Genomic DNA, 15,019 nt, shown 5'->3' on the forward strand with positions numbered 1-15,019 from the left:
TGACACGCTCAGCTTTATGTCACTTTTTTAAAAACGCCAAGGGCATTTGAGAAATTCTTGGCTGCTGAATTGTCCCTTTTTTCAAATTTCTCTTAGGTAAGACACTCCAGCTTCTTCAAACCATGGTACTGTTCCTTCCATGTAAAAAACCAAAGGAAAAAACAAAATAAATTAAAACAAAACCCATGAAATAACATTTGAGGGCACACAATTGCTCAGCAGGCCCATGTAAACACTATTCAAGAAGCTAGAGGTACAGAAGCCTCAGCCTTCAGCCCATGGCCTGAAGTTTTGTCTCTATCATGGCCCCTCAATTCCCTGGCATGTCCACATTAACTCATGAATATTTACTCATTTCCTTTTCAAATGCACAGGATCCAATATATTTGAACCCTGTTCACCTGGGCAGTAATCATCCAAGGACACACCAGAGGAAGGGCAGCCACCCCCTTGCCTGGGGCCTTGGAGCTTATCACAATAGAAATGGACACCTGAACAAGGGGAGCCAAAACAAAGAGAGGCATATTCCTAAAGCCTGAAGCACAGAAGCTACCTATAGACCAGTAGTGGGATTTCACAAATTATGTAAGAATCTCTGTGCACATGCTTGGCATGGTCGCTCATGCCTATAATCCCAGCCATCTGGGGGCTGAGGTGGATGGATCCTTGCGAGTTCCACTCCATCTTGGGCTACGAATTTATCTCAAGGCCTCTTTCAACAACTACGTAAGATGCTGTTTCCAAAAAGAGGACAACAGAAAACTAGACACACTTGGTCCAGGTCCCTGGGTTCACTACATGAGTTGTGGAGTCTAAATATTCCATGCCATGAGAAAATACCTGGGATTTTTAGGGAAAGGGGCATTTGCATCCCGTTTCTAAGGGTTTCCCTTTCACCATGTTACATTTGAATTCTGGGAAGTCCTGCTGGTGATAAGCTATCTAGTATTATGTTGGTTTAGGTATCGAGCTAGTACCTCATGTTTAGTGTTCAGGGTTATGCTGGAATGGCTGCAGACCTCCTTGAAATAGCGATTGCAGACATGTGAAACCCGAGGAAGCTGGATAGTTGAAGCAGGCACTCCAAATATTAATGCACTGCAAGGATTCACTTTCCTTTTGGGACTCATCTTCTGGTTGCTGGCTTTTAGTGCTAACTGATACTACCATGGTGGCAGTAATCCTGCACAGATTGCATGTATGGTTTGCAGGTTTGCTTCCCAAGCCACCAGAAACTCAGCAGAACCCAAATCATTGTGGCATTTTCTTTCCTCCCCTGAAACATTTCGCTTTCTAAGTTTGAAAATTGAATAGACTGGGGTAGTCAAGTTTGGACACCATTTCCACAAACGGAGCTAAAGACAGAGCAAATTACTTCCCTCCACTTGTCAAAATATGTCAAATTTGCTTGATCACCACAACTTCAAAGAAAATTCGGGGGCAACTTAGAGAGGTGATTCAAATAGTGCATGATTGGAATGGCTGTGGTTGTATGAGGTGGAGAGCTGCAGAGTTGGGCTGAAACTGTTCACAGAAATCCACAGGCTTGTGGTTGCCAGGCAACCACACTGGGCTGAGATTGGCTGAACATCACTGTTAGGTGGATTTTAGGCTCTAGGTATGAAAATTTAAAAGACTGGGGTAGTCAAGTTTGGAACCCATAGACCTCAGACATACCAAAAGGTTTTCCAATTACTTCCCTCCCCTTCTCAAAATATGTCAAATTTTGTTGATCACTACAACTGTAAAAAAAAATTCTGAGGCAACATAGAGAGGCTAATCAAATACTGCATGATTGGAATTGCTGTGGTTGTATGAAGTGGAAAGCTGCAGATTTGGGCTGAAACAGTTCACAGAAATCCACAAGCCTGTGGTTGTCATGCAACCACACTGGGCTGTGATTGGCTGAGCATCATTGTGAGCTGGACTTTAGGCTCTAGGATACAAGTGTGCAGTAGGAGACCTGAGTCACAATGCTGGGCGTTGCCATGGAGACCTCAGTGGCACAGAGGACCTTGAAGGGCAAGATTTAAATAGGATGAATATTCTTGGCCTCGTATGCCACAATATACTCCCTGAAGGCTTCACTGCTCAGAATTTGTGGATGGAAATGCTTGCCAATCTACACATGGATGTACTTTCAATGGGATATGAAATATGCCAGGGCCTGGCAGATGATCTCTGCCATGTCCTATCCTTGAGCATACACTTTTCCCTTGTCATGTCTGTCATTTGGCTGAGTCCTCTTCCCTAAGCTATTCAGTCAGGACTCGCTGGCATCATTCACCTGCAGTATAAGAGCTTTCTGTGAAATTTCTCAGCAGAAATCCTCTGCAAGCACATAGCTTTCGAGAAGAGAGACACTGGTGGAAGTTGAATTTCAAGGGCAGATATTTGAAAACAATGAAACAAGCCCCGAATAAGATCTTTACATGTTTCCCACATGAATATGTTTGGAAATATTGGGGAAGATGGAGATCAAGACTGAGAAGAGTGCACACCCATTTCAATGTACAAAAACCAGGGAAAAACATGGGAAAGCAAGAGAGCTGGTGAATCTGATGTAAAAATCTTTGATGATGAAAGGAAAAGTATATTCTCATGATGATTTAATCAGGCTGTAGAAGAGATGTTCTCATGTTGGTTGTCCGATGTGTGGCCTTCTGCATTGGGCAGTGGATGCAGGACAAGAGATCCTCAAATAAATCTGGTGGAACACAAAATACTGAAAAAAATCAGCCTAAATCCTGTGTAATCCTTCCCTTTGAGAAAATATATGGATAATGTACGAAGTTTCAAAAGAGAAAATGTCTATTGGGGCATGGTTTCACCAATGAAATGGTCATTTCACATAACATTTTGAATTTTGCTTTCACACTTGCTTCTGTACCGGGACTGAGTAAAGCAGAATGCAGAGTAAGCCTGTTCAATAGATGTGCATTCCATAAGTGGTTTTAAAACCAGTGAAACCCTTTGGACTTAGTGTTTGTATTTTATTGGTTGATTTATTTTTCAACTTGTTTGTTTTACTCTTTTTAAATTTGTGAGTCAGGGAAGCCCTCACTCATAGTGATTTAGACCTCTCCAAAAGCTCTGAAGGTATTCATGTAACAGCTATTACATGCTATAAGTTTCTCCTATTAAAACGTGAAAGACTAAAAGACTCTGCCACTATTCATCTAAATTCGGTGTTGGGATAAATTCAGTGTTGGACTTTTTACAAGTCCTTTGAAATGTGTCCTCTTCTAGTCACTGGTCGTGCTGGAATTTACTTTCTTGTGAAGACAGGATTTGAGCAAATTGACACAAGTACAGTTTGCCACTACTCTGCACACCTGGTTAAGCATCGAGTTCCCTAAATGGTGTGTGTTTTATTTTGATCTCTGCTCACACTTTGCTCATCCAGTTAGAACCACTGGGCTCCAGGCCATAGCGTTCCAGGCCTAAACAAGAAAATTTCCATTCCGTTTTGTGCATTCGTCTCTCATAATTACTTTTTCCACAAATGTGTGCTTAAGGAGAGGCCCTGTCCAAATGTGGAGAGGCCCATTTTCATTCACTCACTTTCAGACTTTCTAAGATTTTCAGTTACTAGAGGTTTGCCCAGACTTGCTATTGTCAAGGGACAGTGCACTTCACTTGAAGTTGTGCAGTATTACTTCATGGGTCTCCATGGAAATTCCACCAATGGGAAACTCTTGCTGTAGTCATCTCCAAGTGTTGCTGCCTAAGAAAACATAACTAACAAAGAATGTGGTTTCAAGCAGAATGAGGAAAGGAGGGATTATCTTTATTTCAGTGCAGGTTGACCTTTCAAAGAAACAGTAATTCCTATCAAATTGGAGGTAAAATCATTTGTAAAGACACATGGACATGACACGCTCAGCTTTATGTCACTTTTTTAAAAACGCCAAGGGCATTTGAGAAATTCTTGGCTGCTGAATTGTCCCTTTTTTCAAATTTCTCTTAGGTAAGACACTCCAGCTTCTTCAAACCATGGTACTCTTCCTTCCATGTAAAAAACCAAAGGGAAAAAAAATAAATTAAAACAAAACCCATGAAATAACATTTGAGGGCACACAATTGCTCAGCAGGCTCATTTAAACACTATTCAAGAAGCTAGAGGTACAGAAGCCTCAGCCTTCAGCCCATGGCCTGAAGTTTTGTCTCTATCATGGCCCCTCAATTCCCTGGCATGTCCACATTAACTCATGAATATTTACTCATTTCCTTTTCAAATGCACAGGATCCAATATATTTGAACCCTGTTCACCTGGGCAGTAATCATCCAAGGACACACCAGAGGAAGGGCAGCCACCCCCTTGCCTGGGGCCTTGGAGCTTATCACAATAGAAATGGACACCTGAACAAGGGGAGCCAAAACAAAGAGAGGCATATTCCTAAAGCCTGAAGCACAGAAGCTATCTATAGACCAGTAGTGGGATTTCACAAATTATGTAAGAATCTCTGTGCACATGCTTGGCATGGTCGCTCATTCCTATAATCCCAGCCATCTGGGGGCTGAGGTGGATGGATCCTTGCGAGTTCCACTCCATCTTGGGATACGAATTTATCTCAAGGCCTCTTTCAACAACTACATAAGATGCTGTTTCCAAAAAGAGGACAACAGAAAACTAGACACACTTGGTCCAGGTCACTGGGTTCACTACATGAGTTGTGGAGTCTAAATATTCCATGCCATGAGAAAATACCTGGGATTTTTAGGGAAAGGGGCATTTGCATCCCGTTTCTAAGGGTTTCCCTTTCACCATGTTACATTTGAATTCTGGGAAGTCCTGCTGGTGATAAGCTATCTAGTATTATGTTGGTTTAGGTATTGAGCTAGTACCTCATGTTTAGTGTTCAGGGTTATGCTGGAATGGCTGCAGACCTCCTTGAAATAGCGATTGCAGACATGTGAAACCCGAGGAAGCTGGATAGTTGAAGCAGGCGCTCCAAATATTAATGCACTGCAAGGATTCACTTTCCTTTTGGGACTCATCTTCTGGTTGCTGGCTTTTAGTGCTAACTGATACTACCATGGTGGCAGTAATCCTGCACAGATTGCATGTATGGTTTGCAGGTTTGCTTCCCAAGCCACCAGAAACTCAGCAGAACCCAAATCATTGTGGCATTTTCTTTCCTCCCCTGAAACATTTCGCTTTCTAAGTTTGAAAATTGAATAGACTGGGGTAGTCAAGTTTGGACACCATTTCCACAAACGGAGCTAAAGACAGAGCAAATTACTTCCCTCCACTTGTCAAAATATGTCAAATTTGCTTGATCACCACAACTTCAAAGAAAATTCGGGGGCAACTTAGAGAGGTGATTCAAATAGTGCATGATTGGAATGGCTGTGGTTGTATGAGGTGGAGAGCTGCAGAGTTGGGCTGAAACTGTTCACAGAAATCCACAGGCTTGTGGTTGCCAGGCAACCACACTGGGCTGAGATTGGCTGAACATCACTGTTAGGTGGATTTTAGGCTCTAGGTATGAAAATTTAAAAGACTGGGGTAGTCAAGTTTGGAACCCATAGACCTCAGACATACCAAAAGGTTTTCCAATTACTTCCCTCCCCTTCTCAAAATATGTCAAATTTTGTTGATCACTACAACTGTAAAAAAAAATTCTGAGGCAACATAGAGAGGCTAATCAAATACTGCATGATTGGAATTGCTGTGGTTGTATGAAGTGGAAAGCTGCAGATTTGGGCTGAAACAGTTCACAGAAATCCACAAGCCTGTGGTTGTCATGCAACCACACTGGGCTGTGATTGGCTGAGCATCATTGTGAGCTGGACTTTAGGCTCTAGGATACAAGTGTGCAGTAGGAGACCTGAGTCACAATGCTGGGCGTTGCCATGGAGACCTCAGTGGCACAGAGGACCTTGAAGGGCAAGATTTAAATAGGATGAATATTCTTGGCCTCGTATGCCACAATATACTCCCTGAAGGCTTCACTGCTCAGAATTTGTGGATGGAAATGCTTGCCAATCTACACATGGATGTACTTTCAATGGGATATGAAATATGCCAGGGCCTGGCAGATGATCTCTGCCATGTCCTATCCTTGAGCATACACTTTTCCCTTGTCATGTCTGTCATTTGGCTGAGTCCTCTTCCCTAAGCTATTCAGTCAGGACTCGCTGGCATCATTCACCTGCAGTATAAGAGCTTTCTGTGAAATTTCTCAGCAGAAATCCTCTGCAAGCACATAGCTTTCGAGAAGAGAGACACTGGTGGAAGTTGAATTTCAAGGGCAGATATTTGAAAACAATGAAACAAGCCCCGAATAAGATCTTTACATGTTTCCCACATGAATATGTTTGGAAATATTGGGGAAGATGGAGATCAAGACTGAGAAGAGTGCACACCCATTTCAATGTACAAAAACCAGGGAAAAACATGGGAAAGCAAGAGAGCTGGTGAATCTGATGTAAAAATCTTTGATGATGAAAGGAAAAGTATATTCTCATGATGATTTAATCAGGCTGTAGAAGAGATGTTCTCATGTTGGTTGTCCGATGTGTGGCCTTCTGCATTGGGCAGTGGATGCAGGACAAGAGATCCTCAAATAAATCTGGTGGAACACAAAATACTGAAAAAAATCAGCCTAAATCCTGTGTAATCCTTCCCTTTGAGAAAATATATGGATAATGTACGAAGTTTCAAAAGAGAAAATGTCTATTGGGGCATGGTTTCACCAATGAAATGGTCATTTCACATAACATTTTGAATTTTGCTTTCACACTTGCTTCTGTACCGGGACTGAGTAAAGCAGAATGCAGAGTAAGCCTGTTCAATAGATGTGCATTCCATAAGTGGTTTTAAAACCAGTGAAACCCTTTGGACTTAGTGTTTGTATTTTATTGGTTGATTTATTTTTCAACTTGTTTGTTTTACTCTTTTTAAATTTGTGAGTCAGGGAAGCCCTCACTCATAGTGATTTAGACCTCTCCAAAAGCTCTGAAGGTATTCATGTAACAGCTATTACATGCTATAAGTTTCTCCTATTAAAACGTGAAAGACTAAAAGACTCTGCCACTATTCATCTAAATTCGGTGTTGGGATAAATTCAGTGTTGGACTTTTTACAAGTCCTTTGAAATGTGTCCTCTTCTAGTCACTGGTCGTGCTGGAATTTACTTTCTTGTGAAGACAGGATTTGAGCAAATTGACACAAGTACAGTTTGCCACTACTCTGCACACCTGGTTAAGCATCGAGTTCCCTAAATGGTGTGTGTTTTATTTTGATCTCTGCTCACACTTTGCTCATCCAGTTAGAACCACTGGGCTCCAGGCCATAGCGTTCCAGGCCTAAACAAGAAAATTTCCATTCCGTTTTGTGCATTCGTCTCTCATAATTACTTTTTCCACAAATGTGTGCTTAAGGAGAGGCCCTGTCCAAATGTGGAGAGGCCCATTTTCATTCACTCACTTTCAGACTTTCTAAGATTTTCAGTTACTAGAGGTTTGCCCAGACTTGCTATTGTCAAGGGACAGTGCACTTCACTTGAAGTTGTGCAGTATTACTTCATGGGTCTCCATGGAAATTCCACCAATGGGAAACTCTTGCTGTAGTCATCTCCAAGTGTTGCTGCCTAAGAAAACATAACTAACAAAGAATGTGGTTTCAAGCAGAATGAGGAAAGGAGGGATTATCTTTATTTCAGTGCAGGTTGACCTTTCAAAGAAACAGTAATTCCTATCAAATTGGAGGTAAAATCATTTGTAAAGACACATGGACATGACACGCTCAGCTTTATGTCACTTTTTTAAAAACGCCAAGGGCATTTGAGAAATTCTTGGCTGCTGAATTGTCCCTTTTTTCAAATTTCTCTTAGGTAAGACACTCCAGCTTCTTCAAACCATGGTACTCTTCCTTCCATGTAAAAAACCAAAGGGAAAAAAAATAAATTAAAACAAAACCCATGAAATAACATTTGAGGGCACACAATTGCTCAGCAGGCTCATTTAAACACTATTCAAGAAGCTAGAGGTACAGAAGCCTCAGCCTTCAGCCCATGGCCTGAAGTTTTGTCTCTATCATGGCCCCTCAATTCCCTGGCATGTCCACATTAACTCATGAATATTTACTCATTTCCTTTTCAAATGCACAGGATCCAATATATTTGAACCCTGTTCACCTGGGCAGTAATCATCCAAGGACACACCAGAGGAAGGGCAGCCACCCCCTTGCCTGGGGCCTTGGAGCTTATCACAATAGAAATGGACACCTGAACAAGGGGAGCCAAAACAAAGAGAGGCATATTCCTAAAGCCTGAAGCACAGAAGCTATCTATAGACCAGTAGTGGGATTTCACAAATTATGTAAGAATCTCTGTGCACATGCTTGGCATGGTCGCTCATTCCTATAATCCCAGCCATCTGGGGGCTGAGGTGGATGGATCCTTGCGAGTTCCACTCCATCTTGGGATACGAATTTATCTCAAGGCCTCTTTCAACAACTACATAAGATGCTGTTTCCAAAAAGAGGACAACAGAAAACTAGACACACTTGGTCCAGGTCACTGGGTTCACTACATGAGTTGTGGAGTCTAAATATTCCATGCCATGAGAAAATACCTGGGATTTTTAGGGAAAGGGGCATTTGCATCCCGTTTCTAAGGGTTTCCCTTTCACCATGTTACATTTGAATTCTGGGAAGTCCTGCTGGTGATAAGCTATCTAGTATTATGTTGGTTTAGGTATTGAGCTAGTACCTCATGTTTAGTGTTCAGGGTTATGCTGGAATGGCTGCAGACCTCCTTGAAATAGCGATTGCAGACATGTGAAACCCGAGGAAGCTGGATAGTTGAAGCAGGCGCTCCAAATATTAATGCACTGCAAGGATTCACTTTCCTTTTGGGACTCATCTTCTGGTTGCTGGCTTTTAGTGCTAACTGATACTACCATGGTGGCAGTAATCCTGCACAGATTGCATGTATGGTTTGCAGGTTTGCTTCCCAAGCCACCAGAAACTCAGCAGAACCCAAATCATTGTGGCATTTTCTTTCCTCCCCTGAAACATTTGGCTTTCTAAGTTTGAAAATTGAATAGACTGGGGTAGTCAAGTTTGGACACCATTTCCACAAACGGAGCTAAAGACAGAGCAAATTACTTCCCTCCACTTGTCAAAATATGTCAAATTTGCTTGATCACCACAACTTCAAAGAAAATTCGGGAGCAACTTAGAGAGGTGATTCAAATAGTGCATGATTGGAATGGCTATGGTTGTATGAGGTGGAGAGCTGCAGAGTTGGGCTGAAACTGTTCACAGAAATCCACAGGCTTGTGGTTGCCAGGCAACCACACTGGGCTGAGATTGGCTGAACATCACTGTTAGGTGGATTTTAGGCTCTAGGTATGAAAATTTAAAAGACTGGGGTAGTCAAGTTTGGAACCCATAGACCTCAGACATACCAAAAGGTTTTCCAATTACTTCCCTCCACTTCTCAAAATATGTCAAATTTTGTTGATCACTACAACTGTAAAAAAAAATTCTGAGGCAACATAGAGAGGCTAATCAAATACTGCATGATTGGAATTGCTGTGGTTGTATGAAGTGGAAAGCTGCAGATTTGGGCTGAAACAGTTCACAGAAATCCACAAGCCTGTGGTTGTCATGCAACCACACTGGGCTGTGATTGGCTGAGCATCATTGTGAGCTGGACTTTAGGCTCTAGGATACAAGTGTGCAGTAGGAGACCTGAGTCACAATGCTGGGCGTTGCCATGGAGACCTCAGTGGCACAGAGGACCTTGAAGGGCAAGATTTAAATAGGATGAATATTCTTGGCCTCGTATGCCACAATATACTCCCTGAAGGCTTCACTGCTCAGAATTTGTGGATGGAAATGCTTGCCAATCTACACATGGATGTACTTTCAATGGGATATGAAATATGCCAGGGCCTGGCAGATGATCTCTGCCATGTCCTATCCTTGAGCATACACTTTTCCCTTGTCATGTGTGTCATTTGGCTGAGTCCTCTTCCCTAAGCTATTCAGTCAGGACTCGCTGGCATCATTCACCTGCAGTATAAGAGCTTTCTGTGAAATTTCTCAGCAGAAATCCTCTGCAAGCACATAGCTTTCGAGAAGAGAGACACTGGTGGAAGTTGAATTTCAAGGGCAGATATTTGAAAACAATGAAACAAGCCCCGAATAAGATCTTTACATGTTTCCCAGATGAATATGTTTGGAAATATTGGGGAAGATGGAGATCAAGACTGAGAAGAGTGCACACCCATTTCAATGTACAAAAACCAGGGAAAAACATGGGAAAGCAAGAGAGCTGGTGAATCTGATGTAAAAATCTTTGATGATGAAAGGAAAAGTATATTCTCATGATGATTTAATCAGGCTGTAGAAGTGATGTTCTCATGTTGGTTGTCCGATGTGTGGCCTTCTGCATTGGGCAGTGGATGCAGGACAAGAGATCCTCAAATAAATCTGGTGGAACACAAAATACTGAAAAAAATCAGCCTAAATCCTGTGTAATCCTTCCCTTTGAGAAAATATATGGATAATGTACGAAGTTTCAAAAGAGAAAATGTCTATTGGGGCATGGTTTCACCAATGAAATGGTCATTTCACATAACATTTTGAATTTTGCTTTCACACTTGCTTCTGTACCGGGACTGAGTAAAGCAGAATGCAGAGTAAGCCTGTTCAATAGATGTGCATTCCATAAGTGGTTTTAAAACCAGTGAAACCCTTTGGACTTAGTGTTTGTATTTTATTGGTTGATTTATTTTTCAACTTGTTTGTTTTACTCTTTTTAAATTTGTGAGTCAGGGAAGCCCTCACTCATAGTGATTTAGACCTCTCCAAAAGCTCTGAAGGTATTCATGTAACAGCTATTACATGCTATAAGATTCTCCTATTAAAACGTGAAAGACTAAAAGACTCTGCCACTATTCATCTAAATTCAGTGTTGGGATAAATTCAGTGTTGGACTTTTTACAAGTCCTTTGAAATGTGTCCTCTTCTAGTCACTGGTCGTGCTGGAATTTACTTTCTTGTGAAGACAGGATTTGAGCAAATTGACACAAGTACAGTTTGCCACTACTCTGCACACCTGGTTAAGCATCGAGTTCCCTAAATGGTGTGTGTTTTATTTTGATCTCTGCTCACACTTTGCTCATCCAGTTAGAACCACTGGGCTCCAGGCCATAGCGTTCCAGGCCTAAACAAGAAAATTTCCATTCCGTTTTGGGAGTGCATTCGTCTCTCATAATTACTTTTTCCACAAATGTGTGCTTAAGGAGAGGCCCTGTCCAAATGTGGAGAGGCCCATTTTCATTCACTCACTTTCAGACTTTCTAAGATTTTCAGTTACTAGAAGTTTGCCCAGACTTGCTATTGTCAAGGGACAGTGCACTTCACTTGAAGTTGTGCAGTATTACTTCATGGGTCTCCATGGAAATTCCACCAATGGGAAACTCTTGCTGTAGTCATCTCCAAGTGTTGCTGCCTAAGAAAACATAACTAACAAAGAATGTGGTTTCAAGCAGAATGAGGAAAGGAGGGATTATCTTTATTTCAGTGCAGGTTGACCTTTCAAAGAAACAGTAATTCCTATCAAATTGGAGGTAACATCATTTGTAAAGACACATGGACATGACACGCTCAGCTTTATGTCACTTTTTTAAAAACGCCAAGGGCATTTGAGAAATTCTTGGCTGCTGAATTGTCCCTTTTTTCAAATTTCTCTTAGGTAAGACACTCCAGCTTCTTCAAACCATGGTACTCTTCCTTCCATGTAAAAAACCAAAGGGAAAAGAAAATAAATTAAAACAAAACCCATGAAATAACATTTGAGGGCACACAATTGCTCAGCAGGCCCATTTAAACACTATTCAAGAAGCTAGAGGTACAGAAGCCTCAGCCTTCAGCCCATGGCCTGAAGTTTTGTCTCTATCATGGCCCCTCAATTCCCTGGCATGTCCACATTAACTCATGAATATTTACTCATTTCCTTTTCAAATGCACAGGATCCAATATATTTGAACCCTGTTCACCTGGGCAGTAATCATCCAAGGACACACCAGAGGAAGGGCAGCCACCCCCTTGCCTGGGGCCTTGGAGCTTATCACAATAGAAATGGACACCTGAACAAGGGGAGCCAAAACAAAGAGAGGCATATTCCTAAAGCCTGAAGCACAGAAGCTACCTATAGACCAGTAGTGGGATTTCACAAATTATGTAAGAATCTCTGTGCACATGCTTGGCATGGTCGCTCATGCCTATAATCCCAGCCATCTGGGGGCTGAGGTGGATGGATCCTTGCGAGTTCCACTCCATCTTGGGATACGAATTTATCTCAAGGCCTCTTTCAACAACTACATAAGATGCTGTTTCCAAAAAGAGGACAACAGAAAACTAGACACACTTGGTCCAGGTCACTGGGTTCACTACATGAGTTGTGGAGTCTAAATATTCCATGCCATGAGAAAATACCTGGGATTTTTAGGGAAAGGGGCATTTGCATCCCGTTTCTAAGGGTTTCCCTTTCACCATGTTACATTTGAATTCTGGGAAGTCCTGCTGGTGATAAGCTATCTAGTATTATGTTGGTTTAGGTATTGAGCTAGTACCTCATGTTTAGTGTTCAGGGTTATGCTGGAATGGCTGCAGACCTCCTTGAAATAGCGATTGCAGACATGTGAAACCCGAGGAAGCTGGATAGTTGAAGCAGGCGCTCCAAATATTAATGCACTGCAAGGATTCACTTTCCTTTTGGGACTCATCTTCTGGTTGCTGGCTTTTAGTGCTAACTGATACTACCATGGTGGCAGTAATCCTGCACAGATTGCATGTATGGTTTGCAGGTTTGCTTCCCAAGCCACCAGAAACTCAGCAGAACCCAAATCATTGTGGCATTTTCTTTCCTCCCCTGAAACATTTGGCTTTCTAAGTTTGAAAATTGAATAGACTGGGGTAGTCAAGTTTGGACACCATTTCCACAAACGGAGCTAAAGACAGAGCAAATTACTTCCCTCCACTTGTCAAAATATGTCAAATTTGCTTGATCACCACAACTTCAAAGAAAATTCGGGAGCAACTTAGAGAGGTGATTCAAATAGTGCATGATTGGAATGGCTATGGTTGTATGAGGTGGAGAGCTGCAGAGTTGGGCTGAAACTGTTCACAGAAATCCACAGGCTTGTGGTTGCCAGGCAACCACACTGGGCTGAGATTGGCTGAACATCACTGTTAGGTGGATTTTAGGCTCTAGGTATGAAAATTTAAAAGACTGGGGTAGTCAAGTTTGGAACCCATAGACCTCAGACATACCAAAAGGTTTTCCAATTACTTCCCTCCACTTCTCAAAATATGTCAAATTTTGTTGATCACTACAACTGTAAAAAAAAATTCTGAGGCAACATAGAGAGGCTAATCAAATACTGCATGATTGGAATTGCTGTGGTTGTATGAAGTGGAAAGCTGCAGATTTGGGCTGAAACAGTTCACAGAAATCCACAAGCCTGTGGTTGTCATGCAACCACACTGGGCTGTGATTGGCTGAGCATCATTGTGAGCTGGACTTTAGGCTCTAGGATACAAGTGTGCAGTAGGAGACCTGAGTCACAATGCTGGGCGTTGCCATGGAGACCTCAGTGGCACAGAGGACCTTGAAGGGCAAGATTTAAATAGGATGAATATTCTTGGCCTCGTATGCCACAATATACTCCCTGAAGGCTTCACTGCTCAGAATTTGTGGATGGAAATGCTTGCCAATCTACACATGGATGTACTTTCAATGGGATATGAAATATGCCAGGGCCTGGCAGATGATCTCTGCCATGTCCTATCCTTGAGCATACACTTTTCCCTTGTCATGTCTGTCATTTGGCTGAGTCCTCTTCCCTAAGCTATTCAGTCAGGACTCGCTGGCATCATTCACCTGCAGTATAAGAGCTTTCTGTGAAATTTCTCAGCAGAAATCCTCTGCAAGCACATAGCTTTCGAGAAGAGAGACACTGGTGGAAGTTGAATTTCAAGGGCAGATATTTGAAAACAATGAAACAAGCCCCGAATAAGATCTTTACATGTTTCCCAGATGAATATGTTTGGAAATATTGGGGAAGATGGAGATCAAGACTGAGAAGAGTGCACACCCATTTCAATGTACAAAAACCAGGGAAAAACATGGGAAAGCAAGAGAGCTGGTGAATCTGATGTAAAAATCTTTGATGATGAAAGGAAAAGTATATTCTCATGATGATTTAATCAGGCTGTAGAAGTGATGTTCTCATGTTGGTTGTCCGATGTGTGGCCTTCTGCATTGGGCAGTGGATGCAGGACAAGAGATCCTCAAATAAATCTGGTGGAACACAAAATACTGAAAAAAATCAGCCTAAATCCTGTGTAATCCTTCCCTTTGAGAAAATATATGGATAATGTACGAAGTTTCAAAAGAGAAAATGTCTATTGGGGCATGGTTTCACCAATGAAATGGTCATTTCACATAACATTTTGAATTTTGCTTTCACACTTGCTTCTGTACCGGGACTGAGTAAAGCAGAATGCAGAGTAAGCCTGTTCAACAGATGTGCATTCCATAAGTGGTTTTAAAACCAGTGAAACCCTTTGGACTTAGTGTTTGTATTTTATTGGTTGATTTATTTTTCAACTTGTTTGTTTTACTCTTTTTAAATTTGTGAGTCAGGGAAGCCCTCACTCATAGTGATTTAGACCTCTCCAAAAGCTCTGAAGGTATTCATGTAACAGCTATTACATGCTATAAGATTCTCCTATTAAAACGTGAAAGACTAAAAGACTCTGCCACTATTCATCTAAATTCAGTGTTGGGATAAATTCAGTGTTGGACTTTTTACAAGTCCTTTGAAATGTGTCCTCTTCTAGTCACTGGTCGTGCTGGAATTTACTTTCTTGTGAAGACAGGATTTGAGCAAATTGACACAAGTACAGTTTGCCACTACTCTGCACACCTGGTTAAGCATCGAGTTCCCTAAATGGTGTGTGTTTTATTTTGATCTCTGCTCACACTTTGC

The sequence above is a fragment of the Cavia porcellus genome, unplaced genomic scaffold (genome assembly GCF_034190915.1).
Source record: "Cavia porcellus strain 051 isolate PalLab524CR breed Dunkin Hartley unplaced genomic scaffold, mCavPor4.1 scaffold_34, whole genome shotgun sequence".
In the NCBI taxonomy this organism is placed as follows: Eukaryota; Metazoa; Chordata; class Mammalia; order Rodentia; family Caviidae; genus Cavia; species Cavia porcellus.